We start from the raw sequence: 22,822 nt of genomic DNA on the forward strand, positions 1-22,822 counted from the left end.
GTCCAATTCAATCCCCAGAAAAGTGAGGCAACAGCTGGGACCAGCCGTCTTCTCAGGCGCCAGAGGCACCCCAAAATGCACCGCCAAAGACTGGAAACGCGACAGGGCCCTGCCACAATCCCCCGACCCCGCCCTTCCCAGGAAGAGGAAATCGTCCAGGTAGTGAGTGACCTCTCGACACCCGCTCACCCTCACCATGACCCACTGCAAAAAGGAGCTGAACAATTCGAACAGGGCACAGGAGATAGCACAACCCATGGGGAGGACCTTGTCGACATAGATGGCACCCTCGAACTGCATGCCCAAGAGCCCGAAATCCGCCGGGTGAATCGGCAAGAGCCGGAAAGCCGACTTGATGTCGCACTTCGCCAGCTCCGCCCCGGGGCCACAGGAACGCACCAACCGGACCGCATCGTCCACCGACGCATACAGCACCCTCGAGTCTTCCTCGGCGATGAAGTCATTCACCGACCTACCCTCCGGCCAAGACAAGTGATGAATCATCCTGAACTCCCCCACCTCCTTCTTCGGCACAACCCCCAGTGGCGAGACAATCAGGTCAGGCAGCGGCCAGTCTAGGAAAGGACCCGCAACTCTCCCCTCCGACACCTCCTTCCGCAGTTTCGCAGCCACCACCTCCGGCAGTTCCCGCGCCGACTTCAAATTCTCGGCCCACCGCCGCTCCCTGGGGCCCTGATAACCCACCCGAAAGCCTTCGGTGAATCCCCAAAAGAGCCGCGTCGCGGCCTCGCGGTCAGGGTAGCACGCGAGCCACGGGGCCATCGCCTCCACACTAACCGGAGTAGGCGCCCTTCGGGCCAGGCTGGCCTCGTCCCCTGCCATTCCGCCACTGCTCCGAGGGAGTAGCGAGGGAGAGGCACTGAGTGATGGGGTGCTTCCCACCGCACTTGGAACACTCATGTTTGAACTTGCACGGGTACCTGGAGCAGAAACCCCGACTGTAGCTCCAACACACTCCCGTTGTGGCCCCCCCTCCCCCCGGCTTTGGCGACTGTCCGGACACAATGGTGCTGGGCACAGTTCCGCCCCCCGCCCCGCCCTGGGCGGGACGCGTCGGAAAAGACCGATACAACACCGGGAGACCGCTGGCCGTATGAGTAGAGGCCGACGAGTGCGACGACGCCATCCACTGCATCCACAGTTCCTGATCCACCTCCCCCCAACACTTCTCCGGATCGGCGCTTACTCGGGCCCGGAACTCCTCATCATAGCTCAACCAAGCGAAACCCCCAAATTGCATCTGCGCCTTGCGCACAATGTCCATGTATTTGAACAAGGCAATCGCCCGGTCAAGGTACTTCACACAATACACACTCGCATAGATCAAGAAAGCCGATGTCCAATTCTCCATCGTGATAGGCACTCTAGGCCGCCTCGTCAACTCCCACTCCTCCTCCTTGGAACCCTCCTTGGCCTGCACCTCCCTGTGCAACAACTTAAAAACGTCCACAAACTCATGTTTCCAGATTTTTTCCCTCATCTTCTCAGACAAATGAGACCCCAATGGCATTGCCAGCCCCATGTACGGCATCTTTTTCGGGACCTTCACCCCTTTCTCCTCCTTCCCGTCACCCTTGTCAGTCTGCACCCCCAAAGTTACCGACTTACCATCCACCTTCTTACCATCCTCAGGTGGACCGCCCGAAGGCGCCCCCCCCTCCCGCACAGACCCGTCACCCACTCCCACCGAGCGGCAGGGCCGTTTCCTCCCCTCCCCCCCCCGGGGCGCGTCATCCCAAGCCGCCCACCAGGCACTCTCACCTGTAGGTGCCTCCGTCCTTTCCCGGGGCCGTTCTCTGGACTCCTTCCCACGTGCCTTCACCGGTCCAGTCCTCCTCCGAGATCCGGGGTCGACCTGCAAGACACCAAGGTCGTCACCCCCCGATGTGCGGCCTACGCCTTCCAGGTCATCCCGCACCTCCCCCTCTTCCAACTCCTCGCTCTCAGCACCGTAGTCCAGTTCAAGCACCGGTTCCTGATCCACACCTTCAGACGAGACACACTTCACTGCACGCTTCACACCCTTGGCTCCACACTCGCGGCCACGCTGAACGGTGGCGCCACCAGAAACCGTTGCCCGATCCCGCGGGGGAGGGACAGCCGCCGCGGACTGCCCTGCTGCTTCCGGCCTGCGTCTCGGAGCCGTATTGCGCCCCGCTAGGCCCCCCTTGGCTCTGCCGACACCTGCCGACTTGGATCCCCTCCCGCCCCCCAGGTCGCTCGAACCTGGCAGGGCCCCGGCACCATCGGGCCTCAAAGCCGTGCTGGCCGTCCCTACCCCGGCCGCGCCCCCAGGAGGGTGGGCGGCCAGGCCTGACCTCTGCAACCTCGCCCGCCGAATCTCCTCTTCCTGCCTCTCAGCCTCCCGCTCCTCCTCCGAGGTGGGGGTGGGGGGTCCCTCAATGTCGGGGCCCCACACAGAACCAACCCGGGCCCTGGTCTCCTCAGCCCACCTGACCTCCTGAATCTGCTCCAAGATGCGTTCTCCCCTAGCCCTCTCCTCCCAGGAGACGGAACCCCAGATAGGGGGTTGGAGCGGCTGGCCATGGCCATAAAAATCGCACCCCCGGGGGAAAAAACCCACCTGGTGAAAACCCTGGACCCAACCCGGGCCGCCAATGGGGACCAGCGAAGGAGAAGCACCCCTACCCATCGAAAACCCAGGCAACAACGGCCGGACCACGGCCGGGGAGCCCGCCCTCGAGCCCCGGGACAAGTCAATAGGGCCGCCCCCAGACACCCGCAGGTCCAACCCAGGCCCATCCCCGCCAAAAGAAGTCCCCTCCGAACGGCCCAAGGCCCCGGGGGCCCCGCCGTCACCCTCCGACCCGACCAGGCCCTGCGCGGGCCCGGCCCGGGCGTCACCTAGCTCCACCCCCTGCTCAGCACCGTCCGGCGCCATCAGAGGACTCTGGAGCGGAAGTCCCTCGGGCACGGCCCGCACGGCCTCCCCCGAGGCCCCAGGCACAAAATCTAATTGGGGAAAGGGGCGAGTGGAAGTCGACCGACGCTCTCCGCCCCGCGCAGTATCCCTAGGGGCACCCCCCCCTCTCCCGGCCCCTGAGCCACCCTCCTGAACCTGATCGTCCTCCAGGCAGGCAAAAACCGCCGCCTGCACCCCCGCCGAGGCAGCCCTCGTGCCCCTGGTGGCCCCCACCCAGGCCTGATCCATGACCCCGGGCCTAATCAAGTCATCGCGGCCGGCCCTAGCGAGCAGCAACAAGGCCTCACGGACCTGTTCCGCCGGCACCCCAGACATCCCAGCCAAACTAGAAAAGCAACAAGGGAAAGAAACACAAAAACCCAGCTGTCGAACGAGCAGCTCCGAGAACAACACCCAGAAGTAGCACTAGGCCTCAACTACGCACTAACTACAACTCTTTTCGAGCTCCCTCCCGATGGTGCCAGGCGCGGAAAAGAGGAAGATCCCTTCCTCCCCCGCGCTTAAGTACCCACCCCCTAACTCCTCCCCTTCCCCTGCCTGGACTATCCCCTGCGCGAAAGACCCCGGGGAAAGACTAGTCTGCGACTCTGCTTTCCCCGGGGCCCGGCACTGCGCTGCCCTGATCAGAAAGAAAATGGCGCCTGTCCGTATCTTGGCTGCCGAGGAGCGCGTCTGTGAGGAGGGGAGGGCTGTGTGCAAGTCCTTATAGACCTGCCCACACGAAATGGAAAGAGAGTTGTGGACGGTGGACGCTGGATACACTTTGGCCGCACCCAGCGCGGCAGACACGGGGGCCGGACCAGCGGGAGCCTTGTGAGCCTGAGGCTGCTGCTGTGCGGCATGAAGCATCAGACGGAGAGTGGCGGTCAGACCCTTCCTGCGCGGAGCCTGGTGTTACCGGTGATTGAAGGAGGGACAGTGAGTTGGGTTTGAGTCGTAGGCTGGGCCTGGAGTTGGTCAGGCGGTGCGGCCCCATTTGGATGCCCCGGTATTGTTACACAGCGGTGTCTGGCGGGGTCGGGCTGTCTGTCTCTTCAGGGCGCAGGGGTGCGGCGCTCCCACGGTTGAGATCGGGTGTCTACCCAGGCCTGATGCTCTGTGGCATGGGAGGTCTGATCGGGGCGTCCCGGTGCAGAAGCTGGCCTTGTACTTACAGGCTGGCGGGCACGCGATGCTGCAGCGGGCTCCTGAGCTGTTGGGGGGAAGGCTGCGGTGACGCCTTAGGTGTGCGAATAGATCTTGGTGTGCCCTGTAAGCCTTTTGGGGGGTTGAATGCTCGTCGGTTCTGGGCACATTGTATGGTGAAGGTGCGCATAACAACATATGGCAGAAGTGATGCCTCACAGCAGGGAATACCAGACTACTACAAGAAGTATTTGGTTATGACTGGGTGTCAGTTATAGACTCTCCAGAGTGGAGGTGCTACTTGGGACTTGTCTGGGCCTGAATAGTGCGGTGGGGACTGCAGCATACATTCATATGCGCCTCTGACCACGCTGACTCCTCTGGATTGCTGTGGAAAATCCCGGGAAATCTCCAAAGTTCTCTGATTGCCTGGGGGTGCTGTGTGATTACTGAGTAGGTGTGGAGCTAGCCCGCTTCACGATGAAAGGAATCACTGGGGCTGTGCATGATCAGAGTGATGAGGCTGGATATCTCACAGTACCTTGCTTATATCGCCACCACTACGGGAAAGTCTGACCCCATACAGTCCAAGCTGCAATTCAAGAATACACGCAACACACGTGCAAGCAAAGTCATGGGTGATCAGGCAGGGTCACAGGGTGCCTCGGGTATGGTGGAGGACACGGAGGATGACACCAGAATTATGAGCTGGCATGAAGTCAATTGATAGTAAAATAAATGTGCTGGCTACTGGGCCGGATGTTGTTAGGAAGAAGGTGGATAAACATGAGCACAGACTAGACGTCTTGGAGAATAGGTTACCAGACACGCAGGACTCGCAGGCGGAATCTCAGACTCAGATTCTACAAATGGAGAAGGTACTGGAGATTATAAGAGCAAAGAATGAGGATTTGGAAGTGGCTCCAGGCACAACAACCTTCACATTATTGGCCTGCCTGAATCCACCACCATTTTCAAGATGGAGACGTTCATCGACGGGCTGTTGCGTGAACTGTTTGGTGCGGTGCTGTCCACAGTAAAGGTTGTTTGAGAGGGTGCACCGCTCCTTGGGCCCCAGACCTCAGCCGGGCGATCCACCTTGCCCGATAATTGCGTGCCTCCTGAACTATGCTGTTAGGAACGCTGTCCTGAGAGAGGCTAGGGCCAGGGCCCCTGTTACCTACAAGGGGGGCACTTTATCCTTTTTCCTCTATTACACTCCAGTGGTGCAGGCAGCAAGAAGGGAGTTTGTGACAGCGAACAAATTACTGCAGTCCGCCTTGGTGCATTACACTATGTTGTACCCGGCCAAATTGAAAATAATGCACGATGCACAGGCGCACTTCTTCACAGACTCAAAGTCGGCCCGAAAATTCTCAAAACACATTTGTATATACAAGTCTAGTCAGGGTGGAATGGAGAGCTCAGTAAAGTCATCCAAATTGGAGGAAACGGACTGATCTTGGTGATAGTGTATACAATGGGCGGGTTTATTGATAAGAGTCACGAACAAATGCTGATTTGATCTCATATGTTGTACCTGTGGTGGACAGGAGATGTTTCCCTAAATATGTGTTATGCGATCTCATGAGGTTTTTTAAATTGTACCTGGTCAGCGTTGCGGATGCTGGGCACATTCACTGTTTAATGCGCACAGGTGTGCTACATGGTTATAATCTGGCAATCACACCTCGGTGTGCTTATTCAATGCCGATCCTCTAGAGGGTGTTCCCCAATTGTTGAGTTGTATGGAAAATGGGTTTGATGTGCGGGCGGGGGTAGGTTTTGGTCTCAACCTAATTGGGAGGCTGGAGTGGGTGGGGAGTGGGAAGAGTGGAGTATGTGTTGTAGTTTCTTTTCATGATTGTTGCACTAAAGTTGATTGGAATGAGAGCTGGAAAACATGTTGAGATATTTAGATGTGGCATTAGTGATGCCCTTCCGCAGCCACTCGAGTCAATGATGAGGTGGATAGGTGTCAATTGGGACAGCTATGGGTGGGAGATTTCGACTGATGACCTGGAATGTGAGGGGCCTCAACTCACCCAAAAAAGTGAGACAGGTATTAGCCTTTTTGAATCGGCATTCCGTATATATATCCTTGCTGCAGGAAACACATTTGACTAAAAATACCCAACGTCTCATTGCAGGGAGATGGGCGGGTTTCAGGCTGGCGGCTTCGTATTCATCATATGCCAGAGGTGTGTTAAAATTGGTTAAACAGGGAGTAGCATTTAAGCCCGCTCGTACGTATGTTGATGAGGAGGGGAGATGTGCAATGGTGCAAGGGAAATTGGGTGGTTCGTTGGTGACTATAATTAATATGTATGGACCAATTACGGATGACCCAGTGTGTGTTATGCGGATGTATGCTGCATTGAGAGATTGGCCAGAGGCTGCTGTGTTGTGGGGGGGGGGGGGGAGACTTGAACACCTATTTAAATCCTGATCTGGATAAGTCTAATCCATTGTCCGATTGCACTCCCAAAGTAGCCAGATGTGTTGCCGGTGCCATGGAGGAATTTGGGTTGAGCGATATGTGGAGAGTGAGAAACCCCCTGGCGAAAGAATGGGCAGATGAGATACCTTCGCACAACAGTTGGTCACAACTGGATAACTGGCTGTTGGCAGGGGAGGCCATAGACTGGGTGAGGGAGGTGGCGAACTTACAGCGCACACTGTCAAATCACAATCCTGTGCAGTTAGATTTAGTGATCATGGCGGCTTTGAATCGTCCTTTCACGTGGTGGCTACGCTCAGAGGCACTGCTTGACCTGGTGTATGAGAACACAGTGAGGGAGGCTATTGAACAATATTTTGCAATTAATTAGGGCACGGTAGAAGAGGCCTCAATGATATGGGAAGCTTTTAATGTCACAATCAGGGGTGTGTGCATCGGTACCACAGCAGGTATTTTGAAGGATATCAGAACGCAGCTTACCAGCACCGAGAATGCACTTTGTGAATTGGAGCGTAGTTTTGCAGTGACCCCGGCGGCTGACACCATGGCTTGTATACATGAGTTCCTTAAAGAGTATGACGCATTGGCTGAGACTGAAATCAAATATTTATCATGCAGGCACACAGCGCAACGTTATGGAGAGGGAGGGAGGCCGGGGCGCACATTGGGGAAAAAGATTAAAGATTGCATGGAGCAACCACATATAGACATGATCACGGACTCACATGAGAAGGAACATTATCACCCACTTGCCATTACAGAACAATTCAGAGAATTTTAGGCTGATTTGTACACATCCAAGGGGGGTGCAACGGTTGCTGAGTTAGAGGAAAACCTAGAGAAAGGGGTGTGTGTCTGGTTATCAGATGCACATAGGGAGTTTCTATGTCTGCCTATAGATGAACAAGATATTAAGGCAGCTATATCAGCGCTTCCTAATGGAAAGGCAGTCGGGCCTGAGGGCCTTACTGTGGAATTCTATAAGATGTATGCAGACCTGATTGCTCCATATTTATTGGAGGTATATGCTGAGGCACAAAAGTCCGGAAAGTTACCGCCGTCATTAAGATAGGCATTGATAATAACTCGAAAAAGATAATCCCCCGGACAGATGTGACTCTTACTGCCCTCTGTCACTGATTAATAAAGATGCTAAAATACTGGCAAATATTTTGGCAATTAAGTTGCAACCCCTGATGTCATGTCTGGTGTTACCTGATCAGTCAGGCTTCATACCCGATAGAGCAACATCTCATAACCTTAGGACTATATTTTCAATGCTCCATATACTAGAACCGAGTATGTCAGCTGCGGTTGTACTACTGGACGCAGCAAAAGCGTTTGATTCGGTTGAATGGAATTACATGCTTTTTGTGTTGCGGCGTATGGGATTCCCTTCCTTTTTTATACAGTGGATAGCGGTGCTTTATGCGGAACCTTCAGCCAGGCTGCACAGTGAAGGGCTGACTTCTGAACCATTTAATATAGATAGGGGCACATGCTGGGGATGCCCGCTATCCCCACTGCTATTTGCACTTTCACTGGAACCACTGGCGTGTGTCATTAGGCAGAGGCATAGAGAAACAGCACTAAGGAGCATATTATCAAGTACCAGCCTTAAAATTATCGCTGTTTTAGTGGCAGGAAACTGCCGTTAAAATGGCGAGTTGGAATGGAATTGAGTGGGTGTGACATGAGGCCAATCCTGCAAAGGTAGCAGCAGAAAGTCACTTCCAACATTGTTTTTGAACTGACGCCCATAATTTGATACTAAGGAAGTCTATGTCAAGGTGCACGTAATATGTTTATTTATTGAGCAAGAGTGTGTTGAGGAACACCTTCTGATCACATGTCTAAAGTCTGGAACTAACACCATCTGCTAGTTAGGTCTCAAAGTAACCATATTAAATTTAGGACACCTAAAAATGGGGTTATTGAAACATAATCCTTGCATTTGAGTGTTTCCAGAATTGTAATCTTTGCAGCATTTTTAGCTGCCTTAGCTTGTCCCGATCAGCACCAGGAGGCCCTTCGGTAGCTTTATAAACTTTTCAAATACCAAAAAAAACATTTATACTCACAAGGACCATCACGGAGGTGTAGGCAAGCATCCTCATCAGGTTTACAATACGCAAACTCAGCAATTTTCCTGCTGAGATGGTGACATCTGAGGGCTCCACCTACGGGGTGATGAGGGAGGAGAAGAGAATAATTAGGGGCGGCGAGGAGAGGGGAAGAGAGGAGAGGAGAGGAGAGAAGAGGAGAGAAGAGGAGAGGAGATCAGAGCAAAGTTCAGTAACAAAGAACCTAAAATTGGTACACTAGTCATCTGACTGTGCTTACAAATCTACTGATTGCACGTATACATCTAGTGTCATAGAGGGCACCACCCTTGTGTACAACCATAAGTATACTATAGGCAGTCAGTAATAATGCATCGAGCTGCACTCAGCACAAATAAAATACAATAAGGGACATCAGAAAGTGCATTCATAGTATAAACTAATATGTACATGACAACAAATAATACATATAAATACAATAAAACATCAATCCAGTGACCCCAGCCTCTGCTACAAAGGTATAAAACTCGTTAACTTTCATCTTTCTAATCAAACAAATAATGTGCAAAAATCTAGTAGTCTCATCCCTTCGCTGGCACACACGTAGTTGTCATTCCTTGAATCAAGAAAACGACTTTCATTCAATGTTCATTATTGTTCGGTTTTTTTATTTCATAGTTAGGTGCTTGTATTTTAGGAAATCAGTTCAAATTTCTTCCAAATCATTATCAACAATATGAAAATCAGGCACTGTCTTTTCAACGTGTCCAATGCATTTCGGGCATTGATGGCATGCCCTTCGTCAGGGAATTGACACTAGGAACAATGATATAGGCAAACATTAATATAAGCGGTAAGTATGTGCATAAGAGAAAACAATACGTTTTGCTGTAAAGTGACATATAAATGGTTTTGCAAAATCATACACTGGTTACTAAAAACAAATGTAAAAGGGCAAAGACATGAACATTTGTCCAAAATGTGAGAGGAATAATTCAGTGTGTTTACATTCAGGGGTAAAAGGGTCGGTATATCGCTTACATGCCTGTCGTGGAAGAGTGATGTGAAATCTAAAAAAAGGTAGATAGACAAAAGGTACCGTCAGCGCCTGTTGGCAAAAGTGCTCCGTAGCGCACTCCGAGTTTAGATTAGAGGGGTAATGAAAACTAACCTGAAGGTTGTGAACAAGGTAAATCGGTCCGGTAATCGTCTCCGAATAACGCCGGTGGAAGCGATGGCTTCCCGCGTTTGTTTAGTTCAAAAATGGGGTGTCACGTGATCAATCACGTGTAATGGATATAGTGAACAGACTATGGATATCATCAACGAGATCCAAATTGCGGGGTAAAAAATGTGCTCTATGCATAAAAATACGGGCTATGTCTCCAAGTGGTGAAGGGTATGCACTAAGACTTGGCAGAGATGGGCTGACGTGTTTATAAATGTAAGAAAAAAGGAAGGAAAAAATGAAAAAAAATAACTGTTGGTTCGAACTCAGGTTTTGGAAGGTGGAAATACACAGTGGGCTAATCATGTAGCTACTGAAGAGTGTGACAATAACGTGCTGTAAATTAGGGTATATGGTGTCAATGGTGATGGAAACATACACAGTTACAACAAGATCAGTGTACAGAGCAATTAATTCACAGGTAACAAGAGAATTCCATTCTTTCATTTAAACCCATCGGTTTCTGGGTTGATAATTTGTGAATCCAGTAGTTCTCTCTTCTTAGGAGGAATTTGTTGTTATCTCTCCCTTCTTGTTTCAATACAGTCTCAAGGATGATAAACTTAATTTGAGAGACATTGTGTTGTTTTTCAACAAAGTGTGCGGATAATGCTGACTTCAAGTTTTTAAGTCGGATGTTAGACTTGTGTTCCGTAAGGCGCACCTTGATTCGTCGCTCGGTTTTACCGACATATATCTTCCCACAAGGACACTTTATGCCATATATCAAATTGCTGGTGTCGCAGTCAATTAATGAACGTTCAATCTAGAAAAAAACACGGCTGTGCATCTTTCTGATTACAGTTTCGAAAATCTAGTAGGCCAAACACATTATAAAGTGAAGTATTGGTAAAAAATAATCTAAGCGCTGCTATTAAAGTGTGGAAGTCCAAGGTAAAAAACAGAGCATAATTAGTGCACAGTTCACATAAGGCCCCATTATCGGAGCCAGTTCTCCATTCGGCTGTATGCATATGGAAATTAAGCACTCCAAAACAAAAATTCATAAACAGAGACCTAGCCAACGTTTAACGGGAATATCCATGAATAAGGGAATTAAATATATTCTCTGAGGAAGATTACTTAAAGATTTTATGAGAATATTTTCCTGAATAGCTAGATGGATTACAGATGAGTACCACCAGCTTTCAGTCCCACAAAGTGCTGCTGTTTGGCCTTTGGCCCTGTAGAGCTCAATGGCCGGTGAAATGGCCCTAGATGTGGCTGCCTTAAAAAATTTAAAATAGTAGCTGACATGTGTGAGTGTGACCTTGCTCCTTTCTAGGTGTGGTCACCAAGAAAGTCTGTCATCAAACTTTATTCACAGATACTCAGAACTAGCAGCTCTGTCTAGCTTCTTCTCTCCCACTCTCATTTTCCCTTTCTAGCTCATTTGTGAATTGAAGATAATTATCTTTGACTTAGAGATGATTATTTCCAAAACCTTAACTATACAATGGTATTAAAAAGAGGCAAATAAACCTTTCATTTTACTAGGGGGTCTGGAGATCAGGATAGTATCTCCAGACTGTTAGCCCATTTAACTTAGGTGAATCATTGAAACAGCATTAAGATGGGCAATGACTTCATTTCTATTTAATGAAAAAAGTGTAGGGGTCTGAAAACACCCTTTAAGTTAGGTAAGTGGACATGTGTGGAACAATCGGTTGGAGATGGCAGTCCAAATACTTTCCTACAGGTTCATGTATTGAATTACGTGTGGAAACATTAAACCAAAATCGCGGTTTGTGTAAATTTACCTTTTGGATTTGGGTTCATTTTCATGTATATCGTGGTATCCTGAACGTGGTTGTTGACATTTTCCAAATAAAAATCGGTTCAGAATATGTCAACTTAGCTTAACACCATCGCTGCTAGAGATATTTTTCTCCCGTGCTGAGGACCACTATAAATGAGTGTGGTCATGACGAGCTCAGCTCCTCTTAAGCACACGAGCACTGTGCTTCATGACTAACCTGAGCTCGTCATGAGCACCGAAGGGATTAAGGATGCGACTGACCTCTTAAAAAAAATGAGAGGTATTGAATTTGAGGACAACATAACTTCCATTTTATGTACAATCGATGCAAGAGCCTTATAGACTTCCACCCCTCATGACCTGGGACTTCAGGTTGTTGAATTTTTACTGGAACTTAGGCACTTCACTTTGACCACAGCTACTTTGAGTTGAACAATGAATTCTACATTCAATTGTATAGAACTTCTGTGGGGACCTCCGCTGCCCCTTGTTACGTCAATCTTTTCATGCATCGCTTTGAGCTTGATAATATATTTTCAACACATAATTGGCTTGAAAATCTAATTATATTTATGAGATTTAAGGATGACATATTCCTTATATGGAAGGGAGACCAATCAGAGCTTGAATTTTCCATTATAGTTAGGAACACAGTAAATGAAATAATTGATTTCACCTAGAGCACCAGCACTGAAAAAATCACGTTTCTGGATGTTGAGATATCTGTAGAGAATTAATGACTGGCCACTAATGTTTTCGTAAAACCATCAGGTAGGAATAACCTATTATACTACAATAGGTTTCATCAAATGGCTCTCAAAAAGCATTTACCTTACTCTCAACTATTAAGGGTTAAACATATTTCTTCAAACATAGCCACTACAAAAGTAGTTAAGGAATAATTGTCACTCGCTTTAGAAAAAGAGGTTCCCCAAATAAAGTTATATAAACAGCCATTGATAGGGTTGAATCTAAAGACAGAATACAACTTCTTGAAGCAGCAAAATTCAAAGACAAGAGTAATAGAACAGTGTTGTTATCCAAAAACTCCACCAGGAGTCATAGAGTAAAACACATCATCTCAAAATGTTGACGATGTTACAAACAGAAGCGGATTTTAAGGGCAAATTTATTCACAAACCTCTTTTTGCTTATCAAAGATCAAAAAATCTAAATGAGTTATCATCCAAACTGGATGATAACAGTGGTCAAACACACAAAGGAACGTTACCCTGTCTCAATTGTGCTAGTTGTAATAACTTTATAAAATGTACCACCATCCTGCACCTAGCCCAAGGAACACCTATACATTTGGAAACTTCATTTTCTTGTGATTCTAAGAATGTAATTAATTTACTAAAGGGCCCTTGTGGATTAGTATATGTGGGTAAGATTGAACAAAAATCAAAGTGCCATTGACTGTACACAAAAACAATATTTGTACTAAAATCCCAAATCAACCATTGCTGTACATTTCAACACTCATAAACATAATATAAGTGAGCACAGGTTTCTGTTATTGGAAACAGTACCCATCAAGAAGGGATAATCACAAACACCTTTTGCAAAGAAAGACTTATTGGATAAAAAGACTTGACTCTGTTAGCCCGAAGGGCCTTAATGAACGCATTGACCTTAGCTGTTACTTATAGGTTCATAATGAATCTACACTTCGCTGGATTCCCTTATATGAATTTATGTATTATAGCATTTAGTAACCCCATTGATTTTTTTTTGTTTAACTTTCACTTCTGTGATTTGTTAAATTTACCAGGATGTTTTGTATGTTATTGCACTTTTCGTTTAATTCTGTTGCTTTTTAGATATTGATTGCGCTTAGTATAGTGTTGCAATACTTTTTACATTGGTCCAATATAGCGCTTCTGTAACCTTCACCATTAAGGCTTTTGGATTTGCATCTTAATATTTCACTTTCCACTACTCTGGATTCTTTGGGTATTTCAAACTCTACCGCGATGAACTGAGCGTTTCACTCTGCATTCACTTTCCTGAGAAGCACATGTGATGTTACATTTCATTAAGGAGACCTTTGTTTGAATTTGTATCATTTTATTGCATGTTTTAATTTGATAGACATGGGGAGTAATACGGAGACCGGTAATAATGGGCTTTTTGACTATGTTTCTCATTTGTTTACTTATACTCTTGGACTACCACAGTGCACAATTTTATTTTACTTGTTCGTTGACCAGCTAAGCTAACATTGTGATGTTACCTTTGAATTGTCATGTCAGCTTCCGCATGTTATTTTTGAGGCGCCTTTTTGGTTTAGTCCACTTTGGGAGATTCCATGAACATCAGTCACGTTATTCATCTGTCGGGGTGTACCACACACTGGTATTAGTTATGCTCATGCACTCTATCAACACTTTCACATTCTTTGACAGGGTTTGTTTCTGCATGTGGCCACTGTTTATTCTACTACAAATTTTCCAACTTGTACTCACCTTTTTAGTCAACATCACCTCCTTCTTTACTTTTACTCCTGTTTCTGCTTGTTAGGTAGGTTTCAGCTAATTGGATTAATTGTAAGTTTATCACATTTTAGGAGTGACCCCTGATGAAGGGCTTTTCCCGAAATGCATTGGGTCATATGAACATGGATATTCATTGGACAAATGTTCTGATAGTGTGAACGTTCAACTCTACAAAGATTGATGACATTCATATCAATAAAATAAAGATTTAATCAATTTTGGATTCAATTTTGACTAAATATCTTCTGTACAATATTAAGAGACCTACATACACAATCCTTCTTTTGCAGTGCGATTTGGGGACATTTCCCTCAATTGGGAAATCACAATTTTACTTAAAAGCACTACTCAACCAGCTTCTAGTTCCAGTACATTGTACCCTGGACCTTATACCTTTTATCCTTGGACCTTGCGTCTTGCAACTGAGGAAGGAGATGCCTCTTACTCTCCCCCTGGCTTATACTAGTAATTGCAGTTGCCGGCGGCTCTTAGATGGGCACCCATTACACACCTCTACAGCCCCAGAGAAGAGCTAACAGCCCCACAGAGTCAGTGCAAACACTGATCATTCAATGTGCGAATGTGTGATTCTCTGCACTGCTGATCGCCACAGTCTCAGTAGAGGATTCATTAGAAATGGTTTCTGTTGGAACCATTTGTTGGAACATGGAATATAGGCCTGGTAAAATGTAAATTACTCAGTTGAAATTTGCAAAATTTGCAGACATTCTCAAATTCCTTAAAGTTTTGTATTATGTAATTTCAAAACATTTTCTCACACAGATGAGTGATAGTTGCAGAAAAGGTCTGCCTAAGAGACCATTCTACTACCATTATCTCGCAAGACTTTTTAAAGCAGGTTTTAATAATGCATGAAAAAGGTAAAGAGAATTTTAAATTGGAATTTTGCAAAACAATATGCAAATTTTCACACAACTATAAGCCTACTCATATCGTCAGAGGAATGCTTCAGATTCTTAATATTGCATTTGCAATGACAATGACATCAGAGAAGTATTTCATATGCTGTACAAAAGTGAGCAAGCTGCAATAGGTATCTCACCTATTAACTGGACTCTGGCTAAGTATCTTCTAAGAAATCTGAGTCACCATATGACCACTTGGAGCAAGAGTCCTGCCATGTCTGTACAGTCTGGGTGCTAATGTAACAACTGCACTATTGTTATTAAAAATTTGACTGTATCCAGCTAATTGACTGATTACCTCAAAGAGCACAAGTAGGGGTAGATTTTCAAACATTTTGAGCTGGGTTAGTGTCACAAAAGTGACCCTAACCCGCACAAAATATTTTTTTTCTGATTCCTTTTCCAGTGCAAACCACAACGGCTCCCAGCACGATCAGCCCAATATGGAGGACAAGCAGCAGGGTTTAGGGAAGTGTACAGAAGAAACAAACTTTTGCGTGAGTGCTGCCACACATCCCGAAAGGCACAGCAGGTGAAGTCAAACAAGGGGAACGCTAGGTGTGGTAAGTCTGGTGGCTTAGAATAGCAATGAAGGCAGTCAAGGGAGAATCAAAGAAAAGTGCAGGAAACTGATTTACAGGATACAGCAGAAGATTGTGCACACTAGTGCAAAAGTGGTCATGGAGTTCCAAGGACATTCAGAGACCTGAAGGTGATGGTATGATACATAGCACAAAAGAGCATGTAGCAGTGTTATGACCCCAAGAGAACCCCCGAGATGTGGGCACTGGAGCCAAAGCACGTAGGCAACAGGAACAGCCAGAAAGTGATTTAGCAGACTACTAAATTTGACCCTACACCAAAAATGCATCCAGCCCACAGTGCAAGGGTCCCAACATGAAAGTCACAGTGGCACACATCCCCAATGAGAGTGCCAGAGTCAGCAACTAGAAGTAGGTAACTGAGGTAAGAAGGGGAGCCAGAAAGGTCAGTCCAGGGGAGTTGTCTGGTCTTCTCCGTGCTGCACCAACTTGCAGTAGTGGAAGCGCGCTGTGTGGTGCCATGTCCCACAGGGCTCAGCAATGCATATAGACAGATCGAATGGTTCCACCAGTATGTTGCCCAGCAAGTTCCAGCAGTCTCATATTGGCATACCTGCCCCGCTCTGCAACAATACTAGAGTCGCCTATGGGCCCCGGAGAGTCAGTGTCCTGTAGTGTAGCAGCCAAAGCGGGTCACTAATGGTAGGCATTCCACAGGGGCCCAGCAAAGTACTGAGGACCAGTGGATGGCCCTACAAGCTAACTGCCTCTTGTCAGGGTTGATTGCGATGGGACCCTATGACTCCATGCCGACACAGGTGAAAGTTCTGTAGCGTAGGGGGAAAAGCAAACAAATACTAACAGGTATCTCCCGGCGCTGAGTGGTGAATGAATGTCAGTTGAGCGATGTCACAGTTTCCTGACCGATGGTCAAACGCAGGCACATTGGGGTCCAAAGACGCCGCTCAGTGGTAGCGGCAGGCGTAACGCGAGCACTGCGTGGCACAGCACAAGGTGCTGTCGAAAGTATGGCCCTTGGAGCTCAGCAGCTCCCAAAAATAGCTGAGACAGCACCCTGGCAGTGCCCGCAGTAACAGTAGGAAGTTGGAGGTCCAGATAGCTGCCTTCATATGTGTATTGGTCAGGAGGAAAGAAATGTAGAGAGCTCATACAGCTCTCATCTGCCATCTTGGCCTCCTCAGCCATGCCCACGTGCACTCTAATCTAATTTTCCAGTATTCCAAGACAAGATAAACTATCCTGCATTCTGAGATAAAAACATCCAAGAAAATTGATCATAATCATAAATGTCACAATGCAATACAAACATTTGAAAGAATCTTAGGGAATTTCAAAGTTTCAGGGACTCATACTATAAAAATGTGGATGATAATTTAGGAATGACATTTAAACTTGGAAGATATTACATAAGGTATGTCAAATCAAGTGGCACAGAAGAAGTGCAAGACTCAACATACTTTGACTGTGAGAAACCTAGGCTTTGAAATTACTGGGTAATACATTTTTAACACTAAGACAGGTTCCTGACTCCTGAGTCTAATGCTCAATTCTTATGGTATTGACAAGCATTTAAAGCTAGGAGGATAGCTGAATTATTTTTTTGAAGTTATTTCAATATTAATAGTATAAAGAAATATTGAAAAGTGACTAAATCGCATCTAAATCAATTTGCTTGATTTGAGAAATTCACTTCAAAAAGTTTAAAAGGGAGGCCAAGTAATCGTTTACTTTTTTGTTAAGTACTAAATTGAGGTTTAACAGGGAAATAATTATTGATGAATTCCAAATATTTGCTTATTGTTTTACTTCTGTTTTACTAGGCAAATTGCGTTTCACAAGTGTTACTTATAATAATTGGGCCTATTCACAAAGGCAGTTTAACACCTGAGTAAATCTTCATGTGTAAATTTACTCTGAAACTTCATAGTAACTTTACAACTTTTGGCTATTCACCATTTCTGACTCTAAAGACACCAGAACAGTGGTTCTTAACCTGTTGACCTCTATCAATCCACACTGCATTATCATTGGAATCCAGGGACCCCTGCCTAAGCATTTTTGATGATTTGACCCATAGACAATACAAAAACAATACAGAAACAAGCCTTTCTCAAACAAACATACATATTATGAAATATTTTATTAATTTCACAGACAAACATATAAAAATACAATCTAGTTTTATAAGAAAGGTTTCTAAATGTAATTAACAATACTCATTGTCCATGCTATATTCTGTTTGATGCACATGTACAGCTCCTACACATCAATTTAAGGATACTAATCTAATTTTTAGTTTCCAATTTCAAACTCCTTCATATTTACAGCATGGTTTAAAATGTCTAATTGTATATTATGCTTCTTTATTTATATACAATTTTAAGCAGTCACAGACAACTGGGCAGACTTTACGGACCCCATGGTGACCCCGGACAACACGTTAAGAATCACTGCACTAGAAAGTATAGATTTACATGTTTTCACCCCTGCATTGAGGAGAGTTGAGCTTTATTTCCGAGTGCAAAGCTACTATTGGTAAATCCTAACATGCAGGTCAAGGTCTGGGCCACCAGGGGAGAGATCCTCCTATGGTAAAGAACAGGGAAATTAAAAAAAAGTTTACTAGACCTAAAAAAAAATAAAAACATTTATGTTGCATATTAATGAACTCAATTGTCAGATTTTAATTTAATGATCACAAACCCAATTTATATATAAAAAAGGAGCTACATTTACCAAAAGCCCTCTTACTTTGATGTTAGTGACAAACAGGTGGAATCTCATATTAATAATCTGGTGAGTCACAATGAACCCATATAGCTGGTTCGGAAAGCTTGTATCCATTAAAGATTACAGTAATCTAAACAAATGTTGCAGGATACCTCACTGTTAGAGTATCAATCTAATTTGAAAGTGAATTCAGCATCACGCTACACTTAAAAATGAATGGTCATTAATATATTTTGGGATCTATTCACAAACTGTATTTGTAGTATGTTTAGTATCACTACATGTACTACTCGTACTACAAACTGGCGTTCCCTAGCCTATGTGCAGCGGTCTCATCCTTTTTTGTGCATGCACTTACGTTTTAGAAGAAAATGTGTGAAGGACAAAGGGAGTAGCTGGAAAATGCTGAATGCTTACTACTAAATACGAAGACCTAGGAAAGGAGTAGGTATGGGTTTACAGACATGTAAAGTAAGTTTTAGGGAAGGACATGCCATTCTATCAAAATTAGAAAATTTGAATGCTTGTGGAGACATGATATTTTTTGTTTTTCCGTCTTGTGCATAGACGAATTAATCAGAAGGTTTTCCGAACCGTGAGCTGGCCACATACAGTTGTCCATGTGAGAAGCAGGGATTCTCCAAATCTAGTCCACACACTTCCAGCGAATGTCATTGTGCTTTGTTGATGGTCATTGCAAAAGCGAGTCGCACCGGAAACTGTAAACATTCAGTATTTGAAAGATTATGATGGCCCTGGGGTGCCGGGGGCCGATATATAACACATTTTTCTGTTTTTTTGGGGGGGGGGGGGGTTTGCCAGAAACCTTCGCGGCAGTGTACTCCACAACTTTTAACACATTTGTTTTCTAGCCAGAAACCTTTGCGGGAGTGTACTCAACAACTTCCCAAAGTTTCATGCCGATCGGATGAATGGTGTAGTAATGCATAAAGGACAAACGGACATACTTTGGTTTTAATATATATAGATATCTTAAAAGGGGGCTCTTATAAGTTCCCATTGCTGAATTACTGTGTTAATTCGCTTTTGTGTGGAACATTTTGTTATTGCTTATCTCTAGTGACTGAAGCCTTTACTATACATCCACTAACGCTGTTTGCACTCTATAAATCCCATTCACTGTCAAGATAAGATCCCTTCCCAAGGAAATCTGACAGCTTCTAACAGTATGCTGGAATGTTTGTTTTTTATTACTTAGTTGTGTAAAGCAGATGCTTTAGCCTTAGAACAATTGTGGCATTCCCTATTCATGCCTCAATACCCTTCTTTGCACTTTGCATTATGGGATTGAGTTTTTCAGCTTAATCTATTTGGTCATTATGATCAAATTCTACATGTTGTAATAAACATTGCACATTAAAAATAAAGTTAATATACAAGAGCTTTGCTATGTTTCATTACTAAAAAAGCAGCCACATGTGCAGTTACCTTACAGACAACAGGGTCATGATTTCAATGGTGCAGCAGTTGCAGTTGAACTGGGCCCAAAAGTTGTCAGAACATCACTAAACACATAATATCGCTATATTTGATTACTAAACAGGCAATCACATTTGCAGTTAACTCGCAGTAAAAGGGACTTGATTTGAAAGGTGCAGCAGTGGCACCGGGGCAAAAAACTCCAGAAACCACACTAAACCCAGAATATTGCAAACATTTAAAACTAAACAGGCAGTCACAAGTGCAGTTACCTTGCAGATAACAGGGTCATGATTTCAATGGTGCAGCAGGTGCAGTGACACCAGCTCCAGGCACCCCACAAAATGCCTAAGATTGCCATATTTTACTACTAAACATGGAGGGCCCGATTCACACAACTAACGTAAGACAAAATCCCAAACTTACTACCATTTTCATATTCACAGAAGGCACTTACTCATTTTGGTATTCACAGAAGACACTTACTCATTTCGGTATTCACAGAAGTTTGGAGTCCTAACTTTAGTACTCCTAAATGCCTTCTGTGAATAATGAAAGTCTTAATGTTAGGATTTTTCTCAGTTTAGGAGTAGTAAAGTTAGGACTCCTAACTTTAGGACTCCTAAATGCCTTCTGTGAATACCGAAAGTCTTAAAATTAGGATTTTTCTCAGTTTAGGAGTCCTAAAGTTAGGACTCCTAACTTTACTACTTCTAAACTGAGAAACATCCTAATTTTAAGACTTTCGATATTCACAGAAGGCATTTAGGAGTCCTAAAGTTAGGAGTCCTAACTTCAGTGAATACTGAAATGAGTAAGTGCCTTCTGTGAATACCAAAATGAGTAAGTGCCTTCTGTGAATACCAAAATGGTAGTAAGTTTAGGATTTTGTCTTAAGTTAGTTCTGTGAATCGGGTCTGGAGTTAATATTGCTGTTACCTGCAGGCAACAGGGTCATGATTTGAATGTTGCAGTGGACCCTAAAGTTGCCCGAACTCTTCCAAACACCTAATATTGCTATATTTTACTACTATATAAGCAGTCATAATTGCAGTTACCTTTCAGTTAAATGGTGCAGCAGGAGAAGTGACACCGGGACCAAAAGCTCCAGGCACCCCACTAAACACCGATTATTGCTTTATTTGACACTAAACAGTCAGTGACAAGTGCAGTTATCCTTCAGGCACTGGGGTCATGATTTGAATGGTGCAGCAGGAGCAGTAGCACTGGGCCAAAAAGTTGTCATAAATCCACTAAACATAAAATATTGCTATATTCTAATACTAAACAGGCAGTCACAAGTGCAGTTATTTTGCAGGCAACAGGGCTATTGTTTGAATGGTGCAGCAGGTGCAGTGGCGCCAGGCCCACAAATTGTTAGAACTCATCTAAATCCCAAATATCTAAATTTTACAACTAAACAGGCATTCATAGGTTCAGTTATCTAGCAAACGCTAGGGTCATGCATTTAATAGTGAAGCAGGTACAGTGGCTCCGGGACCAAAAGCTCTAGGTACACCACTTAACACCCAATATTGCTATATTTTATTCCTAATCAAGCATCCACAAGTGCAGTTACGCTCCATCGCGCTTGGCCTGAACATTTGGCTTGGACCTGGACTAGTGTGCCCAGATAACCGTGATTAGCACTTTTTACTTTTTGTTGCTATTTTTTACTTAAAAATGCAAAATTCACAAATCTGGTTCCAAGTATTGAATTATTGTCATTTTGGTGTCATTTTATTTATTAAAGGCAGTGGTCCCGTGCTCGCTGTCCCACTGGATTCAAACCGCCTGACTGATGAGGGGTGATACCCTGAAACCAGTTCCAGAATGCTTGTTTTTTGGTCAAGGGAGGACCTGGCCTGGCAGTTTGGGCTGAACTGGACTGTTCCCATGGTGAGCAGGGTCAAGAATGATTTGCATATGGCTGAGTGCAAACTGAGGTGGTGTGACGATCAAAAGAACAATGGATTAAACCCAGATCTGTGAATAGGGGTGAATACTTGACAATGTTCAGCATTCCGTCCATCATCTTTTTGTGTGGGTACATAGGTGATGTAACCATCTGTATATTCACCACAAATTGGAGATACGGTTGGGCACATGTCCTCCACATTAAATGGGTTAAAAGATTAATGATGCCCTTGTATTTAAATGCCATTAAGAATGTCCCTGGAGGAATGGAGAGTAGTTTCCATTTGATTCTTTGACAGATTCCTTTGTGGACATTAATAGCATACTCTATATCTGCCAGAAAACCCCCTGCACACTGTTTTCTTAAATGTGTTTAAAAAGTCATGCACTAATTGCAGAGACAGTGTTTCAAGTTTCTAATGCTGTAATGGACCCTGGGTATGTACAGCTCTAGTGATAGTGGCACTGTGCATTGATGAGCTATAATTAATATCAGCAATCCCCATTGCCACTCAAACAGGATTATGGAGCGACTCACTCCCACACCTTCTTCACCCCTATCCTTTGACCTCCTTGTGTACATATGTTTGTGCAATGACCCCTAAGCAGAAAAAGGGAAAACAACACTCAAAACATTCCAAGTAGGTCATGAATTAATCTTTGTTTAGACTTTTGAAATTCTAATGACTGGCCAAGTCTTTTCAAATGCAATACAACGAACCAGTACAAGTTCCAAAGGACCCATTGAATTTTCAGAGTTGGAATTACCCAAACCCTATCAAAAACACACATTTTATTTTGCATCAAACTCACATGAGCACACATAGACTCCAAGGAACAGAAGAAGAATGGCAGGCTTCATTGCTGTGTTGTGAGTCGTTATTCAGGTTCTTCCAACTGAAACCCTGAAAACAGAGTAAAAAACATTTTGATGCTCTATGTGAGTACTTCTTTGCAACACCTGATAGTAAGAAAGCTAGCAGAGCTAGGTTCATCAGAATTGACCAGTATTCAAGACCATTAAGGCTTAAGTCTACTGTGTATTCTTTCTGACTCTGTTATCTGTGTTTCTCAGTTTTAACCTCTTGCCGCAAAGGGAAGACCCAGTCATTCACCTCCTCTACGACAGCATGATCATGCTTATTGT

General features: G+C 45.0%; 1 long non-coding RNA gene across 1 annotated transcript in view; it reads right to left on the minus strand.

Annotated features, from left to right (window-relative positions):
• Positions 1 to 22,822, minus strand: part of LOC147741907 (uncharacterized) — an 88,041-nt gene that overhangs the window by 60,885 nt on the left and 4,334 nt on the right. The window contains exons 2-3 of the long non-coding RNA XR_015299439.1: positions 22,489 to 22,580; positions 8,633 to 8,731 (exon numbers count right to left, since the gene is read on the minus strand). This is a non-coding gene — a long non-coding RNA (uncharacterized LOC147741907). The remainder of the gene's footprint in view (positions 1 to 8,632; positions 8,732 to 22,488; positions 22,581 to 22,822) is intronic.

The sequence above is a fragment of the Lissotriton vulgaris genome, chromosome 1_1 (assembly GCF_964263255.1).
Source record: "Lissotriton vulgaris chromosome 1_1, aLisVul1.2, whole genome shotgun sequence".
NCBI classification, from domain to species: Eukaryota; Metazoa; Chordata; class Amphibia; order Caudata; family Salamandridae; genus Lissotriton; species Lissotriton vulgaris.